The sequence below is a fragment of the Corapipo altera genome, unplaced genomic scaffold (genome assembly GCF_003945725.1).
Source record: "Corapipo altera isolate COAL_440 unplaced genomic scaffold, ASM394572v1 61305, whole genome shotgun sequence".
NCBI lineage: Eukaryota > Metazoa > Chordata > Aves > Passeriformes > Pipridae > Corapipo > Corapipo altera.
Window position 1 is genome coordinate 4226659 of NW_020884909.1, and position 18120 is coordinate 4244778.

An 18120-nucleotide genomic window follows, 5' to 3' on the forward strand; every position below is an offset into this window, starting at 1 on the left:
TCCCCAATACTATGTCTAACTCAAGCCACTCATCATAAGAAATATTAAACCAGACTCCCAAATATAAGGGGAAATGGGGTGATAGTCAGTGTGGCAGGAAAAAGGATTAGGGTGATCATGGAACACATAACTGATCATTTCGAGGAAATTAAAAGATTTAGGGGCTCTTTAGGCGTAAAAAAATAAAGGTTGAGATGTGACTCTGGTCATTTTAAACCATAGAGAGGGGAAATGGGAAGGTATTTATGTGAAAGGAGAATAGTGGCAGAAGAGGTAAGGAATATGAACTGGCCCGAATACGTATAGTCTGGAAATTAGAAGTAGGTTCTTAACCATCAAAGAGGCAAAGTTTGGAGCAGTTTTTTATCTAAGGAGTGAAGCTTGTAAAAAAGATCCTCTACTTTTACCTTAGGTTTCATATGTTTATGAAAGGGATTATAAAATGTGTTGTTATGATGGCAAGGGGCTGAAGTCAGTCAGTCCTACATTCTTGCCAAAGAGGGATTGGGGCCTCCCTTTTGTCATTCTTAGGTGCCAGAAGAATTTTCAAGATGGAACTGAAGACCTGAAAGAAACAAGGCGCAAAAGGAGGAAGAAAGAATATGTTGTAGTGTTTGCCTTTGTTTGCAATACAAGGTAAATTTAATGGAAAATTAATTTAACTGAAATTATTGTGAATTTAGAGCTTGATTTGGGGAAGAACTTAAAGGAACTTGTATGTATTCAGCATCACTTAGCATCAAATCTTTAGAAATGAAACCTAAACCAACAGAAATATTGTATTTGCAGAGAAGACATCTGATTAAATGCTGTTAAATTATAACTTTAAAAATACGGCGAATGATTGGGTGATAAACTGCTCCTGGAGTTTATATGACAAAGTTACCAGAAGCCTGATGACAATTCTGCATTATCTTAGAATACTGATTTCTTTGAACTGCAAAGAAATGCTAAACCAATCCAACGCTTCCCCCTCCCCCACCCCCCAAAAAAAAAAAAAAAAAAAGAAAAAAAGAAAAAAAGAGAGAAAGAGAGAAAAGGATGCCCTGATTTCTGGTAGTAAATAACCTTGAAATATTTTGAAACTTTACTGGGAGCAGAATAATTTTCAGCCTGGTAAAGAGAGAATGCAAACTTTGCTTTTGGCATCCCAGCATGAGAGAACCGGTAGAGAGCGAGGAAGATCCTGGTCACGGTGGTTCTCGCCTCTTGGAGTACGTGCCGCGGGGCTGACGCCACTGGGTGCTTTGGGGACAGGAGAAACTGTGTTCAGTCAACAGTATCTGTGCTTTTAATGCAGTCCGGGTGCAAAAAACACCTCAACTGCGCACCGAGGAGGAAGGAGGCGAAGGAGAAAAGCAGTAGCGTTTTCGGCCGATGTGCCCCTCGCCCGCGTCTTTTTGTTTTACTGGGTTTTTTCTAAGGGAAATTGAAGCATCATGAGGCTTCTGGAAGGAGGACTCGCCCTTCAGAGGGGGCCCAAGCCCGGCTGGCTCCTGGTGGTCGCGGAGTGCCGCGGGCAAGGTGGGTGCGGGCTCGCCCCGGCGGCGGGGGCTGCCCCAGCAGAGGGTGCCGGAGCGCTGGGACTGTCCTTGTCCTTTCCGCCCCTCGGCGCCGCTCTCCTCCCCTGTGTCGGGTTTGCCCCGGGTGACGTTCGGATGCTGGGGAAGGAGGAGGAGGAGGCGAAGGAGGAGGAGGAGGAGGAGGTGGGGAAAGGAGCGGAGCTTCCCCCGCCCCCAGTCGGGGACAGTCCGCTAGCGGGAGCGCAGGGCCGGCGCGGCGGAGCTCGGGCGAAGTTTGCGGCAGCGCGGAGCCCCCGCCGGCACCGGAGCGCTCTCGGCCCGCGGGCGCTGCTCTCCGCGGGCTCTCGGCTCGGCGGCCCGTCGGGCACCATGGTCCCCACGGCGGCGGAGGGGCGGCGGGGGGCGGCGGGCCGCCTCCTGACCCTGCTGGCCACCGCCTCGCTCCTCCGCCTCCGCGCGGCAGGTAAGGAGCGGGACCCCCGGCCGGAGGGGAGGATGCTGCGGCTGCTGCTCTTCGCGGGGGGGGGACGGGAGGCAGGGGAAAAGCCGCGCCTGTTCGTAGGAGAGTTGCGCGTATCCGTTTGGGACCGGCGGAGCCTCCAGCATCCCCAGGTGGTGGTTCATGCTGGTTACTTTTTCTTTCTTGTCTTTTTCATTTTCTTTTTTTTCCCTTTTTTAAATTTTTTTTTTCCTTTTCTCCTCTTTCTCTCCCCCTCTCTCTCTCTCTCTCTCTCTCTCTCTCTCTCTGTCTTCCCCCTGGTCCCCGCCCCCCTTTTTGGTTTATTTTATTTTTTTTTTCGGTTCTTCTTGGCACAATGGAAACTTGACGTTGTGTTTCTTTACGAGGGGGCGGGAGCTGGCAGGAGGCGAGGGCAGCTAAAACTTTTGCCCCGAGCGCATCCCGGCGCCCCTGTCCTGCTCGGGCGGCAGTGGCTTCGTGCCTCTCCTCAGCCGGTTCAGCGCACCGAGGCTGGTTGGTAGCCACTGAAGGGGGCCGGGGGGGGGGGGGGGGGGGGGGGGGGGAAAGAAGGAGAAAACAAAGGAAAAGTTCTGGTTTTAGTTGTTGCCGAGGGTGGATAGCGATGAGTGGAGCCTCCTCCTCTGCCCGCCCTCCAGCCCACTCCTCGGAATGGTTATAATAATGTGTTATTATTTGGGACGTTGAGCGTTGCCAGAATCTCAGCAGGAACCAGGAGGGGATTAAAGTTGAGTGGGCGAGGGGGGCAGCCGCCGTGCTTGCAGCTCATAGAGGCTCGGCGGGGTCTCTTTCTGTGTGCTCTTGGGCTTTAGAAGGTCCCGTTTTTCTCTGTGTACCTGGCCGGCCCTCGGGGACCGAGGAGGTCGGCCTTTGGGTTCAGGAAGCACTGCACGCGCGGGTCAGCGAGCTCCACGATTGTTTTTAGGGTTGAATAAACTGCCCTTATTAACATCTGACCTTGCGCCGTGGCAGCGGCGGTGCGGCTGCTGAACAGATGCCAGTTTGTCCGGCATCTCCGAGCGTAGTGCCGTGATTTACAGGGACCTTTAGGGAGCGTGTGGAGTTGGAAAACCGCGATGGTGTAAGACTTACAGTTCCTGTAAAAGAAGCCGCAGAAACTTTTTTTTTTTTTAGATTATTCCCCCTCCCCTTCCCCACACGCTTAAGTTATGTGGTGCTTTCGAAGCAAAAAAAGGGGAGGCTTAACTTTTTCGTTTCTCTGGGATGTGAAATGCACCCGGCGAGGTAGGAGCTGCCGGATTCAGCTCTTTGATCTTCCATGAAGCCATTCTCTGGAAAATTGCCCTCTCTCCCTCTTGCAGCAGATAAACCTCACTCACAAACGCCTTCCCGGGGCGCCTTGCCCAGGGACTGAGGGAGGAGGTGACAGGCTGCACCATTTCCATGCCAGGTTTGTAACCCTTCCCGTGCTGTCCCCACGGGGCAGTGCTCCGGGGACTGGGTGCTTAGCAGGGCCTTCCTCCCCCTCCTTTCTTGGCTTTAACTTAATTGCACCGAAGTGCTGGAGGAGACCGATGATGTCTTTAAGGAAAAACAGTGATGCTGCAGATTAGAGGGGACTTGTTAATCAATTGCACGTTTGAAAAGGCTTTTCTTCCCTTTGTTGCTTTCGCTAATCCATTTACCTCTCCGCGGGAGGTGACAGATGCCTATATTTCCTGTTATTCAGCTCCGGGGGCCGAGGTCTTGCCATTTGTTGCCTTACCATGAAGGGGAGAGGGTCAGCAGAAAGCTAGAGGGGTCTGGGAGCTTTCCGGGGCGAGAGCAGGAGGCGGGCATGTTACAGCTCGCGGATTTGGGGTCAGTTCCCGTCGCGTTTATTTTTCCTAGTGGCTTTATTACTCCCTTTGAAGAGGCTGCCCCGCCGCTCTGCCCCTCCCACGGGGTCCCGGGCTCCGGGGATCTCCCGGCCGGGCAGGGGGGGCTGGGAAGGGGGGGGGGGGGGGTCTGCGGTCGAAGGCAGCGGCTCCCCTGGGGCCACAGGGAGGATGACTCTGAGAGATGCTGTGAGAGGAGATGCCGCATTCTCTGCCCCCGTCCCCACTTTATTCCCTTTACCCCGAGCAGCTCCATCGGACGGAGGTGTGCGCGGTGTTCCCGTGAGCTTCTCTCCCTCCTTCCTCCCTTCGCAGCCCGTGAACACCGGCGTTCGTGCATCTGCCGCCGCCAGGCCCTTTCTTGCCCTTCCAGGGCCGCCCCGCGGCTTCCCGGGGTTGGGTGGAGGGATGCGGGATCCCGGGGAACCTTCTGCCCGAGCGGGGGAGAGCGCCTGGCACCGGCAGAACGGGCCGGGAGCGCTGCGGGAGCGCGGCAGAGGCTCCTCCGTCTGCCTTGGCGGGCGGGGGTACCGCTCTCTCCGCTCGCATGTGCCCTCAAGAGGCGCGTCAAATCTGGCGAGAGCGTTTCAACCTTCTCTCTGAGGCAGTATGAATGAAATCGTAAATTACCTTTAAAAGCGCATTTGGGATTTTTTATTATTATTATTTTTATTTTTTTTTTTAAAAACCCCGCTGCCCTATAAGCGGGCTCGTGATAATCGTCTCAACCACCTGTGGAAAGTGTGGTTTCGCTCTACTTGGATAAGGCACGGAGTTTGAGACTCCATTTTCTTCGCTGAATGTGCAGCTCAATGGTTGAGAGCTCATAATCACGGCAATAAATACTTGTGTACTTCTATTGTTGAGCGGTATTCTTCTGTTTAATTACATTTGCTTAGTGGTAATAGAGTGCTTGTTAATCTACATTTCAGTTTAAGGTTTATTTTTGAAAATGCTACTTCAACCTTTTCAGTGTTCTCTTTTACAACATGGCCAAGGTGAGAGGCAACAGAAGCAAGGACGGTCGCTTGTTAAAAACGGTGATGCACAATGGGCTCGGCTTATACAGAGTTTTGCCCCCTTGCCATTAAATAGAAAAGGACGTTTAATCAACTGGAAGTTAATGCTCACGTGACTTGAGAGGTATGCAGAACGCAGTATTTAAAAAAAAAAAAAAGTAATAACTCTGTCAACAGATTGTCTGGGAAACAGTGGTAACTCTTGCCTGTGATTTTGATTTTGTGAACTTCTACCTAACTTTATAAAAAAACCCGCCCTCTAGTTTCTGAGAGCTTGTGGAGAAATTAATACAAGCACGGATTACTTCTGAATGCCTTTGAATGCCCAACTACAGAAAGTTGTAATATACACGAATCTCGAAAGTTGCATAAGATTTAGCTATAGCTCCGTCCTGACTTTAATAAAAGAAAATTAGCTCTGGAAATTGTAAAAATTGTGAAAGTCGATGTAGCTTTGAGCACAAGAAATCTTCACATAGCTTTTTAACAAATGACATTGGCTACATTCACTATTTTTAGATCAAACCTTAATCAAACCTTTTCTAGCATTAATTAAGTCGTTAAGAAGTTTAATGGTGAAGTTTATCCTTGAGCCAAGAGTTGACACTGAATGATTTTTCGCCTTGAGTGTCTCCATTAAATTAAGCATTTGTAATGGAATTGCACTTTTCTCCTTAATCTCTTTTCTGGTGTAAACAGCATAGAAATGCAAGATGCAGAAAGAAAAGGACCAGATGACAGACGAGGCAAATTAATCCTGTTTAGTGAGTTTCCAGTTGTTTGCAGAAAAGCTGATCTTTTTTCTAAACTCACTGCACTTTGTCTAAGGTGTGAATAGCTTTCAGAACTGTCATTGACATGGAAATATGTTTGACCACTAATTAGGAAACGGGCAGTCTTAGCCCCCTAGCCAGTGAGAAGAAAATGTAAAAGGAAAGAATGGTAATAAATACTGAGTTTTGTTTGATAACTGCGAGAATCTTCTACAAATCTTCTACGTGGAGTCTTCTACGTGGAAGACTCTCGCAGTTATCAAACTTCATGGCTTATTTTCAGAGTCTTACATTCACATTTTGTATTCAATAAAAATGTCAGAAGCAGTCACCATCTCAAGCTTTTAATCGTACTTTTAATTAAGAGTATTTATTTTAAAGAACCTCTGTATTTTTTCTTTTGAGCATTGCAAGCAAACAAAAAATTATTAAGCAACCCTTTTTTTTTAATAATAATTTTTTCTATAGGTGTTCTGTGTTGCCTGTGTGGTTTCTCAGAAGGAAGAAATGCTACTTACAGTATTCCATCTAATTTATAGCATCTGTCACTGTGTTCTCTGTGCAAAGAATGGTTTGCTATTTAAGTTTGTTTATTCATTGTGAGGCTGTTGCTTTGTAAAGGAAGTTGTCATTAGGCTCAGCATGTCTGGATAGCATGCAAGTACTCAAGTCTTCTAATCCAGTGACTACAAAGTAGTTAACGCTTCAAAGAAAAGGAACGGCAGGATTTTGTTGCACTGAAAGAAGATGCATTGTTTGTTAATCTTGCTGTTAGTTGTTACTCTCACTGCAGATTGACTACTACAGCATTGCTAGTAACCACTTGGGACGAACCACGATTTTACTTGAATTATTTTCTTTCCTCTTGGTTTTGTCTAAACTGTAAGTAGTGAAGTGCATTTTGCATTTTTTGCATTTTTCGCATTTTTCTGACCATTTGTCATGTATCAATATGCGTTTGCAAGCGTCCTGCTACACAGTTTTTCTGATGTTCTCCACGAACTTGACTCACAACCAACCTTCTTCTCTTGACGTCTGCTTGTCCTCGGCTAGCTTGGGAAAGGACTTCCGCTTTCTCTTCCAAGTAATGCCAGCTGGTGATCTTTTTTGAAATTAAAACTGGGTGCACGTGGCTTTCCAAGTGGTAAAAGATGCTTTTAAAAGAGTCAGAAGAGGATCCCTTAGCTGTAAGGTATGGCTTCGCCTTTTAAACTTGGCAGTGGACAAAAGTTTTCATTTAAGAACACAAATCTGCATTGTCTATCAGTGAAAACAAGAAATCACAACAGGAATGCATTTCACTGATGGTGCACTCTTATTGTGATGGGCGAAAGTAGATGTATTTGACCTACCTCAGGCTTAGCTGGCTCACAGGGTTGTAGCACCAGTCTTGAGCAGTTTGCAGAGCCCGTTGAGGACCCAGTGTGGTTATCCTGTGGATAGCTCCATGCTTCTGGGGTGGTTTTAGATCTGTTTGTGTGTATCTGCCTGAGCCGTTGCGCACGTGTATCAAAAGTGTGAGGCAAAGAGGATATACACCTCTCTGCTGAATGAATTAACCTTCATACACACTCATGCTTTCTGATCTTGCTAAAATGTATGCCTGTCTGTGGTGGTGAAGAAGTGTGATACAGGGGAGCTGATGGAAGAGGAAGGATGTCACAGTATTGCTGGTTCAGTAGAAGTTATTTGGAGAACGAATGTGGTCTTAACGTGCCTGTCCCTCTGAGTATAGAGCAGAGTTGACTGACATCCCCTAAAGGTTGTGTGGTTGTGAGGGTGCAGTTTCATGGACACCTGAAGCTTTTTGTTTATTTACTTAAATCTGCAAGGTGGCTCTGCTGGGAAGTAGTCATAGGGAAAAAGGATTCTGTAAAAATCAAAGACTGCATGGGCAGAATTGTACAGAGAATTAGCACAATTAAAACAGATAATGCGTTTTCTTCTTCCAGTGTAATGATTTTGCTGAAGCCACACAAAAATGTTTTGTCTGGTGTGCTGGTTTAAAGGTAAACCAGCAGGGGAAATGCACCCAACTCAAAAGAGAGATTATAAGTCAGAATAACAATAAAATAATACAATAAGTACGATTATACAGACAAACAATTGTTTTTAACCCACAAAACCCAAATGTATAACCCAGCACCCTGGGACATGAATGGAGTGGTGTTCTTTGGGCCCCCTGAGTCCAAAGGAAAAGGAGAGGGGAAAACCTGTTGGTGAGAGTGCTGGTGCAGTCTGGTTGAGAGTGGTGGTTGCAGTCCAGCCAAGAGTTGTGGTCTCAGTCTGGTTGAGAGTGGTGGTCTCAGTCTTCCTCTAGATCCCACCAGTGGTTAAAAAAGCTCCAAGACTCCAAGATTGTATATTCTCCAGTTCAGGCAGGAATACCCAGTGCCTCCCTCAGGGCGGGGAGTTCCACATCTGGTGAGGACAGGGGGCACCCTCCTATCTCACAGGCCTCTTAACACCCAGTTTATAGCATGATGAGTCAGGCTGTTCTGGGCAGAGGGTGTAAATAGTCTATTGATAACAGTTTCTGGGCAATGGCATGGAAGGCTATAGAATCCACAGTTTTGGGTTGCACCCATCCAGTGATGAACTGGTCCCAGCTGTTCTAACTAGGACATCTGGGTACAGCTTGCAGAAACAGCAAAATGAAACTGGTGGGGAACTGTTGGGGATCCCAGTTTGCCAGTTTGGTTTTAAAGTAGTGAGTAGTTCAGTTGGGAAACTGGATTGGATCCCCACTAGTATTTTGTTCCTGAGCAATCCATCGATTTCACATGGGAGACATTGCTTAGCTAAGTACCTTTCAGATTCAAAATTTCTGTTCAGATGTGAACTCATTAAGACAGCAAACACAAGTCTGATATTCCTTCTTGAACAAAAAAAATCCCCATGTGTGTATTGTCATACCTATGAAACCTCTACTGAACTTAGATTTCTGTCTTCTAACTGCTTTGTTTGGACACTTCCTTTTAAATGAACAACATAAACATTTAGTTCTGTAACTCGAGGTTATTGTCACTTGTCCTCATCAGCACTGCTCTAGGGTGTTTATTTAGCAGTTCATCTGGTAAGTGTTATTTCAAGGTGAAGTGGTTTCTATAAATGATTTTCCTTGCTTTTGGTAGTTCAGCACTTTAGCATTATTTTTTCCCAGATATTGTGTATATAAGAAGAATGACTTGACTGGTTGTATAAGGAAAGGGTACATTCTGTAAGAGTTATCCTAAAATTCTGAAGTCTTACTTTTCAAAACAACATACACAGCAATGTTGAATTGTAAGTGAAACTATCAATGGACTAATTCCTTATCAAAGTAATCATACAGTTACATATCCAGTCATTGAGTGGATAGAGGACAGATAAATGTATCACAAAAGACAGGATAAATTTGTTCCTGTTTCTTTAGTTAAAAAACTATAAAAATTATGGTTGCAAATAAAAAAATTTGATTTCTACTAGCCAGAAACACTCTCCTCTTCTAAGTCATATGAACTGTAAATGAAGAAAGGTTTATCCTACCTAAGTCTAAAAGAGAAATCACAGAGTTCTACCAAAGGCAAACTAATGAGACTGGCAGGTTACTGCTGCACAAGTGGAGGAGATTTCTTTCTCCCATGTCTGCAACTGAATAGATAGATATCATATCTTTAACTTGATTGTAAAGGAGACACAAAAGATTTTTTGAAGAACAAAGTTCGGGGCCGGAGATAACCTGCTTCTGGGAGTTTTCTGTGCTGGTTAACTCAAAGTACACACACCTACCTCAGGCATTTGAGCTGTGCTTCACAGCAAGACCATAACATTACTCCTTATGTACATTTTTATTTGCAAGACATTAATCTTTCATTTCCAAGGCCCTTAGCAAGCTGTAATTGTTGTACTTTTGCACATGGCAAGGCATCGTTAAAAGAAGTTACCTCCTTCCTTCTCCCAAGCTCTTCATTCTGCAGATGTTATCACTTTCCAGTTTTCCTGTCAGAGCAGTGGGTGGACATTCAGCAGTCTGTTTCAGGCAGCATCAGCAAAACCCTTGGTCTAAGCTAACCTAGTTGATACTGATCTTGATGGATCAGTGGTCTCGCATGGCCAACTCTGCTGCTAGGCCAGAGGAGGCTGCACCTCCTGCAGTGCAGTTACCAAGCTGGGGGTTAGCAGGCAGGCCACCTATTGCACCAGGTCACTTGGAGCTGAGAGCTCTTGGCAAGAGAATTTTGCTGAGCAGGTGGGTGGATGACGGGACTAGTACCAGTAGTGGCATCTTGCAATGAGGAAATTCATGAATCTTCATTTTGCTCAGTGTTGTTCTCTGTTGCATACATTCCCAGGTTATTCTTTCCCTCTTCATAGGAACTTCCCATAAATTCTTACAATACTAATTGTTATCCTTCCTTCTTTTGATGCCTCTACAAATCTGTTGCTTGAAGTTTAGGCTAATTGTATGCTACCATGCTGGTTGATATTGTCTGTTTCTCCATACACCCTGTCTTGAATTTGCCTCACGTTGGAAGCTGTTTAACACATTGTTGATTAACTCTGGTCAATTCCTTTGTTTCCAGTAAGATACAGGTATATAAAGAAATAATAACCTGGTGCTGGTACATTAGTCCACGTGAGAGTGGTACAATAAAACTAGTTGTCTGTGGGATCACCACTGCTGGCAGAAGGGGCTGCACACTGAGAGACAGGAGGTCTGAGTCACAGCAGTGCCGCTTTAGATCAGGTGAAGGTGTTGTGGGATCTCACTCGTTTGTCCTTCTGGAAGCATAATAAAGTTCTGGCAGTAAAGAATAAGATGTTTCTGCTCTGCACTGGTGTGGATTCACCTTAAGTACTGTGTGCAGTTTTGGTCCCTGCAATATAAGAAAGATATGAAGCTGTTAGAGAGTGTCCAAAGGAGGGGAACAAAGATGATGAAGGGCCTTGATTTGAAGCCGTGTGAGGAGCAGCTGAGGGCACTTGGTGTGTTCAGCTGGAGAAGAGGAGACTGAGGGGAGACCTCATTGCAGTTACAACTTCCTTGGGAGGCAAGAGGAGGGGCAGGCACTGATCTCTGCTCTGTGGTGACCAGAGACAGGTACCCAGGGAATGGCCTGAAACTGTGTCAGGGAAGGTTTAGGCTGGATGTTACAAAAAGGTCCTTCCACCAGAGGGTGGTTGGGCACTGAACAGGCTCCCCAGGGCAGTGGTCACAACACCAAGCCTGACAGAGTTCAAGAAGCATTTGGATGATACTCTCAAGTCCATAGTTTGACTCTTGGGGATGGTCCTGTGCAGGGTCTCAATGATCCTTGTGGGTCCCTTCTTACTCCTCATCTTCTGTGATTCTGTTTTTCTGTGAAAATTAAAAAAACCAAGAAGAACTGCTGTAGAAACATTCATTCCATTTGTCTGGATTTGCAGGAGAAATTACTCCTAAGAGCATATCAAAAGTTTTGCCAAATAGAGCAAGATCAGAAAATGAGATAAAAAATGAAAGGAAAAAGAAAAAGGAATAATGATGTTACTTGAGAATCAAGGACTATAACAGCTGAGTAACTTCAAGATAGATTCTGTAAATCTCTTGTATGAATCAATAATAAATAAAACTGTGTAAAAGCTTAAGAGGCCTAAGCAATGTATAAAATTTTTCTGCGTCATTCATCATACTAAAGTCTTAGCAAGAAGTTATAGGAGGTGAAGAAAATGCCAGGATTTTTACTGTGTTTAAAGTGAGGGAGTGAGTATTCTGGGAGATAAGTTAACAAATGGTTTTACTGTAGTTGTTTCTCATTTAGAAAAGTGACACAGTAGAATTGTGTTATAGAAAAAACCTAACAATACTAGAACCAGTAATGTTGCAGTGATGTGTTTGTATGTAGTAAGATTTATCTCTTCTTAAAAAACCAAAAGCATAAAAGGGCAAGTGAAGGCTATACCAGCAGATTTTAGACAGATAACCCAAATATAATATCGTATTCTCTTTTTTTACCCCCAGGCAATAACAATTCTGTTCTGATTCTAAATGTGTGTTGGTTTTCACATTTTGCTGACATATTAGAGAAGTGTTGTTTGCTTTTGTTTTTGTTTTTCTAAATAAAATATCCCCTTGAGGTGTGCTGCCCTGAGGTATAATTGTCAAGTAATGCAAAAACTGCACAGGCTGTGTATCAGAGAGCTGACTGGACAGAAATTAACCCTGCAGAATCCAACCCAGTGCTGGCTAGGCTACCTGAATTGGCTTACATCCAGTCCCCAGGAGCACCCACACTGGTGTGGGGAAGAGACTGGACTGGATGGCTGGAGGTCTGGGAGGGGGAGCACATGGCAGCCCTAGCAAAGAGTGGCTTGAATTACCGTGGGACTATACTCTTGGGGATAAAAAACTGGATGTGCAAAAACACTAACATAATTGTGCAGGCTGGAAATTTTAGAGACACCTTCACAATGTTGTTGTGATTGATGGCTGTCCAGGATTTGGATTCTGCAGAGAGGAACTGAATCTGTGCAGGTTAAATAAGAAAATTCTCACCTGTCTCAAAAGTCTATTCTGCAAACACGTGTTTGATTAGTTGTCATTTATTCACACCATAAATAGTCTTTGTCATTTGTCTTTGTGTTAGAACTGTTGAATCTCCAGCAGTTGTTGCTTAAGCTGCATTTTAGGAGTCCACTCAGTTTTTCTTTGCATTCTAGGTAAAAATGAATGATCTTTGAAATTAAATGTGTTAGTAAAACAAGGGACGGGTTTGGTGTTTTGTTGGTTTATTTGTTTGTATTTTGTTTTGGGTTTTTCTTTTTCCATTAACAATGAAATGGACACAACCAGGGGGTTTGTGAAGTTTCTGAAGATCCATCAAAGCTTATTGAATATTCTAAGTTTAAAATAGAAAGGATCTTGTAGCATCCATCCGTAATTACTCTTTTAAATCTTGCAACTTTCTCCTGAGAAATACAAATCATTCTTTTTCAGGGCAGACACGAAACATTTCTTTCACCAAATTGAAAAGAAAAAAAAAGGGGATGAGTCTATGACAGGGAAACCAGAGATTTGTGTGCATATAAGAATTTCCTTTTTTGGGGAATGGGAAATAAAAGTTGTTTTTGGTACCCTAGGAACTCACTAGCTGAAGGATGAGCTTAAACATAAAAAAATATTTAAAAAATTGTAGTTATAGTGGTGGTTAATGATGACTCCTTTCATGGTAGACCAGAATCCCTTACAAAGAGGAAAGTGGTAGTATGTAGATAAAATTATAAGCTTGAACAGGATCTGAACCAAACCTACATGAGGAAAATATATCTGCTGTTGTTTTAATTTTAAAAATAACTGTGCCTCGTAACTCTGCCTGGAAGCAATTTAATACAACAAATTGGTTTTTTTAAAAAATATTTCCAGCCGGACCAGAAGCAGTAGTTAATAAATATCTTGAGAGGGTGAGTCTGTTCTTTATGCCGGGTTTTGCAAACTCAGTGAATTTGGATATTTATATCTGAAATTACAGATAGTAATTCAACCTGTTTTTCTAAAGCTTGTCTCACATTTGTCTTGTTCTCTCTGTGTCGCTGGAGAAATGTAATTAAAAAATCTGTTCCCTAACAGAGGTAGCAGAGAATCTGTTGCAAAGTTCATGATACTGTGGTTTTCAAAGCAAGAAAAAAAAAACCCAAAACCCCAAAATGTTTCTTTCAAATTTTATGTCTAGAGAGCTTTTGGATAATGTTCCTCTTGAGAAAAATATTTTTGCCAGTATGTTATTTAAGAACATAGCACATGTAGAAAATGCTTTGAAGAGGATCATCCTAGTCAAAGGCAAGAGCATACAGAGTTAGGAAAGGCAGATTTCAGGAGCTATACTGGTTTGTAATCTACCAAATTTAAAGTTAGGAGCAGCTTTGATTCTGGAACTGGAGGGAGATGCATTTACACAGGAAAGGACTGTAAAAAGGAAAGGTATTAATTTCAAAATTACAAAACATGGAAAATCTGTGGAAAATTCACCTCACATTTATTAAACAATTACTATATCCACAGAGGCAGTTATTAGAAAGTATTAGTTTAGTGTGAAACCAAAGAGTAAACTAGATGCAGTGCCTTCTCCCTACAGGCAAATCCTTAGTAATCTGTGAAATACCTGTAATGTCATCTTTGCTCACATTAAAACAAATTGGCATGTGATTTATGATTTCTAGAAATAAAGAGAGAAAAATCAAACCTCACTGCTGTGGTGCTACGCTCCATAGAAATTCTTCAAGTGCCTTTATGCCCGTTACGTTTTCCAGGAAACTCAAGATCTTCTACAGGCACAGTATGATGGGGGGAAAAAGAAAAGGATCCAAAAGGACCTTGAGAGGTCAGATTATTTGTTCTTCAGGGCATAATCAACTCTAGATGCTGGCACAGCCTATTCTCAAGAGGTGATGTGAACAGAGGTTCAGTGACTTCCATGGGCAGGCTTAGCGCTTACTTACTCTTGATGGTAATCCAAGTGCCTTACTTCCTCTTACAGTTTATTCCTCTGCCTCTTGTAGTTGTACTTGATTTTATTTTTGTTGCTTCTGGAACAGCTCTTTAAACTTTGAAACAAATACTTTTCAAAAATCATCTTGTCTCCTTGTAGATGTCTCTCTTCATCCCCACTGTTTTCTCAGCCTTTCCCTCTTACATCATGTTTTCTGAATCTGATGGTTGTGCTCATTCTTCCCTACTGGACTTGCTCCAAAGCAATTTTCTTGAAGCCTGCTAACCAAAACTGCTGTACTCTAGCTCAGGCTGTACCAGCACCAGCTAAAGGAAGATGATTGTTTCCTATGTTTGCCACATGACGTTTTTATTTCTCAGATTGAAGTCTGGCAGGATGGCATTGCTCAAGTTCTGATCTGCTACAGATCTTTCACGCAGAATTGTTGCCAAGTCCCTGTTTGGTACCAGTGCAGTGGTTTATGCAGAAAGCTTCCTGCCTGTCTTCACTCAATTGCTCATCTTTATTACCACTCACTCCAAAGCATTTTTTACTGGCATTTGATTTCATTTACCAAAAGCAGAATGTTGGTAGCACCTAACACCTTGGTGTTACCTGGGCAGTTCAGCAAGGGAGGTGTCCATATCACTGAAACTTGTGAAACTCCATCATTTCAGTTGACCACTGAGAGTTAACTCTCATGGTTTTCTAATGAGCTGGAACGTTCCTCTATATAATTTTTTCCTGTCTCACTTATGAGAATGTCATGTGGGACAGTTCCTTCCCAGCTAGTTAGCACCTTCATTTCCTGCTGGCATGGCAACCTCACACTATCATTTAATGTAGAATAGTAGATGTCATACTACGGTCCTTAAAAGCTAAACTTCCCCCAGCAGAAACTCTTGTGACATGTCTAAATCTCTGCTTCTGTGATTCCTTCATAAATAACTTCCCTTTCTGTTATTTTCACTTCTGTAGCTCTGGTGCATTTTCACACTGTGCCAGAGAATGAGATTCATCAGTTTGAAAGGCAGAGAGTTCAGATTTGTCCATTCTCAAAGATTAATTTTTTTTTTCAAAGTTCAGACAAAGTCCATAGAAAACTTTTTGCAACTGACAGTTTCTCTCTCTCTCTTAATATCATGTCTGTGTCAATTTCATGGATTAAAATTGTAGCCTTTAATCTCACACTAGTTAATGTATTCCTACTTCTTTTGCTCTTGAAAGTCCCTTATTGTGTGAGTAGTTGAATGTTGCAAGATCAAGACAATTAACTAAAACCACTGTACATTTGAGACCATATGATATAATTTCATTTTTAAGTATTAATACTCCTCTGAAATAAGATATGGGCTTAAAATTATAGAAATAACATAAGAATAAATATGTGTAGTTGTCATTGTCTCTACAGGATTCTTCTCAGTTCCTGTAACTCATATCGTCCCATCCTCTTCATTTTACTTTTCTGTTCCTATGAGTTAATCTCTTTCCCTAGAGCATGTTTTCCTCTGATGCTTAGGTGTTTTCTTCTTGTTGTTTTTTTTTTTTTTTGTTGTTGTTGGTTTGTTTTCTTTCTGACTAATTCATTGCCCATTATGTAGCACTTTAGATCTTAGGAACTCACAGACATGACAGAAAGTACTTCTGTGATGCACGGTGGCTGTTTCTAGCTGCCTGGGAAAAAAAAAAAAAGTCCCTGGACAGCAGGTAGGAAAAATGCCTTGAAACAAGTGGTTTTCTGTGACTAACTGAGCCATTAGCATGCTCCATTGTAACTGATGTTGCTTGAGAAATGAGCACCTCATTTCTCATTCCCTTAATATGGAATGGAAGAGTAAAGCCAGGAAAGGGTGAAATGGGGAGCACAGCTCTGATAAGGTGGGAGCACACTGGGATGGATGGATGTGTCTGAGCAGAGAGTCTGGACTGTGATCCAGTTTATGAGGAGAATAAATGTCTGTGGGGGTGTGAAAACAGGGTTAGGGTTGTGAGAACGTGTTATAGCAATTACAGGGGAGTTTAATGTGCTCACGAGTGTGGACTGGCAGGGAACTGAAAACTTCTACTGCTGCCCTACCACCATGGCTGGTGGTATGAGAACTGAACATGGCATCATGCTGTGCTTTTGAAAGTTCTGCCTTGTACTGTGGTAAACTCTTTTCTTCTTCAGGACATACTATGTGAGCAGTGGCCATGTCTTTCACTATGGTTGTATAGCAAGTTTTACTTAGGAAAAAAAGGGAAGTCCCTTCCTCCCTCCCTCCTTCCTTCCTTCCTTTCTTCCTTCCTTCCTTCCTTCCTTCCTTTTTTTTTTCTCTCTCTCTTCCTCCTCCCTTTCTTTCTTTCCCCCATTTGAACTGATGAAACCACTCTCTTTGGTAATTCTGAGTAATTTCAATAAGTCCTGGGTTTTTCTGTGCAGAGACTGCCAAGTTTTTGAAATATATAGTGGCTTAGGGATTTGAATGTATGTCCAAAAGAGAAAAGGTTTGAGACCTCAAAATGTCTTTAGTTTAAAACTATAATTTGGAAATGATCCTTCCTGAGCCCCAAGAGAAAAAAAGCCAATACTTCCATACATACTTAGTCATCATTCTCTCCACCATTAGGGTTCCCCTCTCTTCTGAAAAGGCTACAGTTTGTTTTGCTGCTTTAATGAAAATGAGTTTAGTTGATTTAATGTTCTGTTTCGTGATGAAGTGTCTTATCTAGGTCATAGTTTAGCTGTTAACAAGATATTTATGAAGTGGTAAGATTTCTCTGCTCTGTGGTGAATTTAGTCTCTAGAGTGGGGCAAAATGCTATTTAACTAGTAAATAAAGCAGTTCAGCTTCAAATTATGTCAAAGTTGACTGCAGCAATTTTAATCTTTTAGAAACCCCTTAAATGCATGGAAGTATCTGGAACTGCTCAAAACTTATGTGACCTTTACTACAGAAAAGGCATTTCAGATAAATTAATATTGTAAGTAGCTATCCGACAAAGGGAATTTTTGGATTTAGAAGAAACCAGGTTAATATTTTTATTCTACATGCAGACTGTGAAATAGAGCTAAAGACTAAGAACCTATTCCTGAGCTCAGGTTTTTGGTACTCAAGTCTCATTTGACTGGCTTATCAAATGCTGTGCTAAATCCTTGTAAGTATTTGAAGCTGGCATTTGTGATATTTGCTTGGGAGTGTGTTGTCTGTCATGTAACAGTGATATCAGCAGATGTTTCCCTCATTTTTGCATAGCTTTTGTTGGTGTTTAGCATGATTACAGCCACAGTGGTGAAAACACAAGCAGTGGAGGTGTTCATGTTCTGGGTGTTCCCATGCAATGTAAATGTGGTTATTCAAAGGAATTCTGTAGGAACCAATGCTTCACCATAAAAAGTTTTGAAAATAACATTGTTTGGGATTTCAGTTGCATCTGTTGAACCAGGGGTGATTTGTCTCTCTGTCTCTCCTGTACTAAAAAAAAATGGCATGTGCGCCCTTTCTTCAGCTGTGTATCAACAGACTTTATATTAGGTATGATTTGTGATGTATTGAATTTTGTGATAAGCATAGACTAGCACAGGATAAGTAAATAAATAGTGAACTACATCAGTAATTCATTGGCTGTGTTTAATTAACTAGAGAGTCCCATCTTCAGCTCCACAGAAATAGCTTTGGTTGGATTTTCAGAAGCTTCATTTTACTTGAACTTCAGCTACATGAACAGCCATTTCTGTGGAGTCCCTGTTTCTGGCTTGGTCTAGGCAGGCAAACCTTTGTTTAGTGTAGAATAGTTGCTTTGGTCTCCATTCTTGTTTTCTCTTTTCATTTGTAGCTCTGTCTGAAGATATATCCTCTGTCTGAAAATATATCCTCTGTCTGAAAATATATTTGATTTCCTGACTCGTGTGTTCTTGCATTAAGATGGTTTATAGTTTACTGTAAGGTTCTCTTGATCTAGAAAACAATATAAGTGAACCTGAACTACCTAAAGACAAGCTTACCTATGTCTCCAGGAGATGGACAGTGAAAGAGGTATGTGAACCATGAGTTGTTCTTAT

The 18120-nt window shown here is 42.8% G+C and overlaps 1 protein-coding gene across 1 annotated transcript in view; it reads left to right on the forward strand.

Moving 5' to 3' along the window:
* Window positions 1-1948: 1948 nt before the first annotated feature.
* ROR2 (receptor tyrosine kinase like orphan receptor 2) overlaps window positions 1949-18120 on the forward strand; it is a 144663-nt gene continuing 128491 nt past the window's right edge. Inside the window, exon 1 of the mRNA XM_027653173.1 lies at window positions 1949-1986. The gene's annotated coding sequence lies outside the window, so the exon portion shown is untranslated. The remainder of the gene's footprint in view (window positions 1987-18120) is intronic.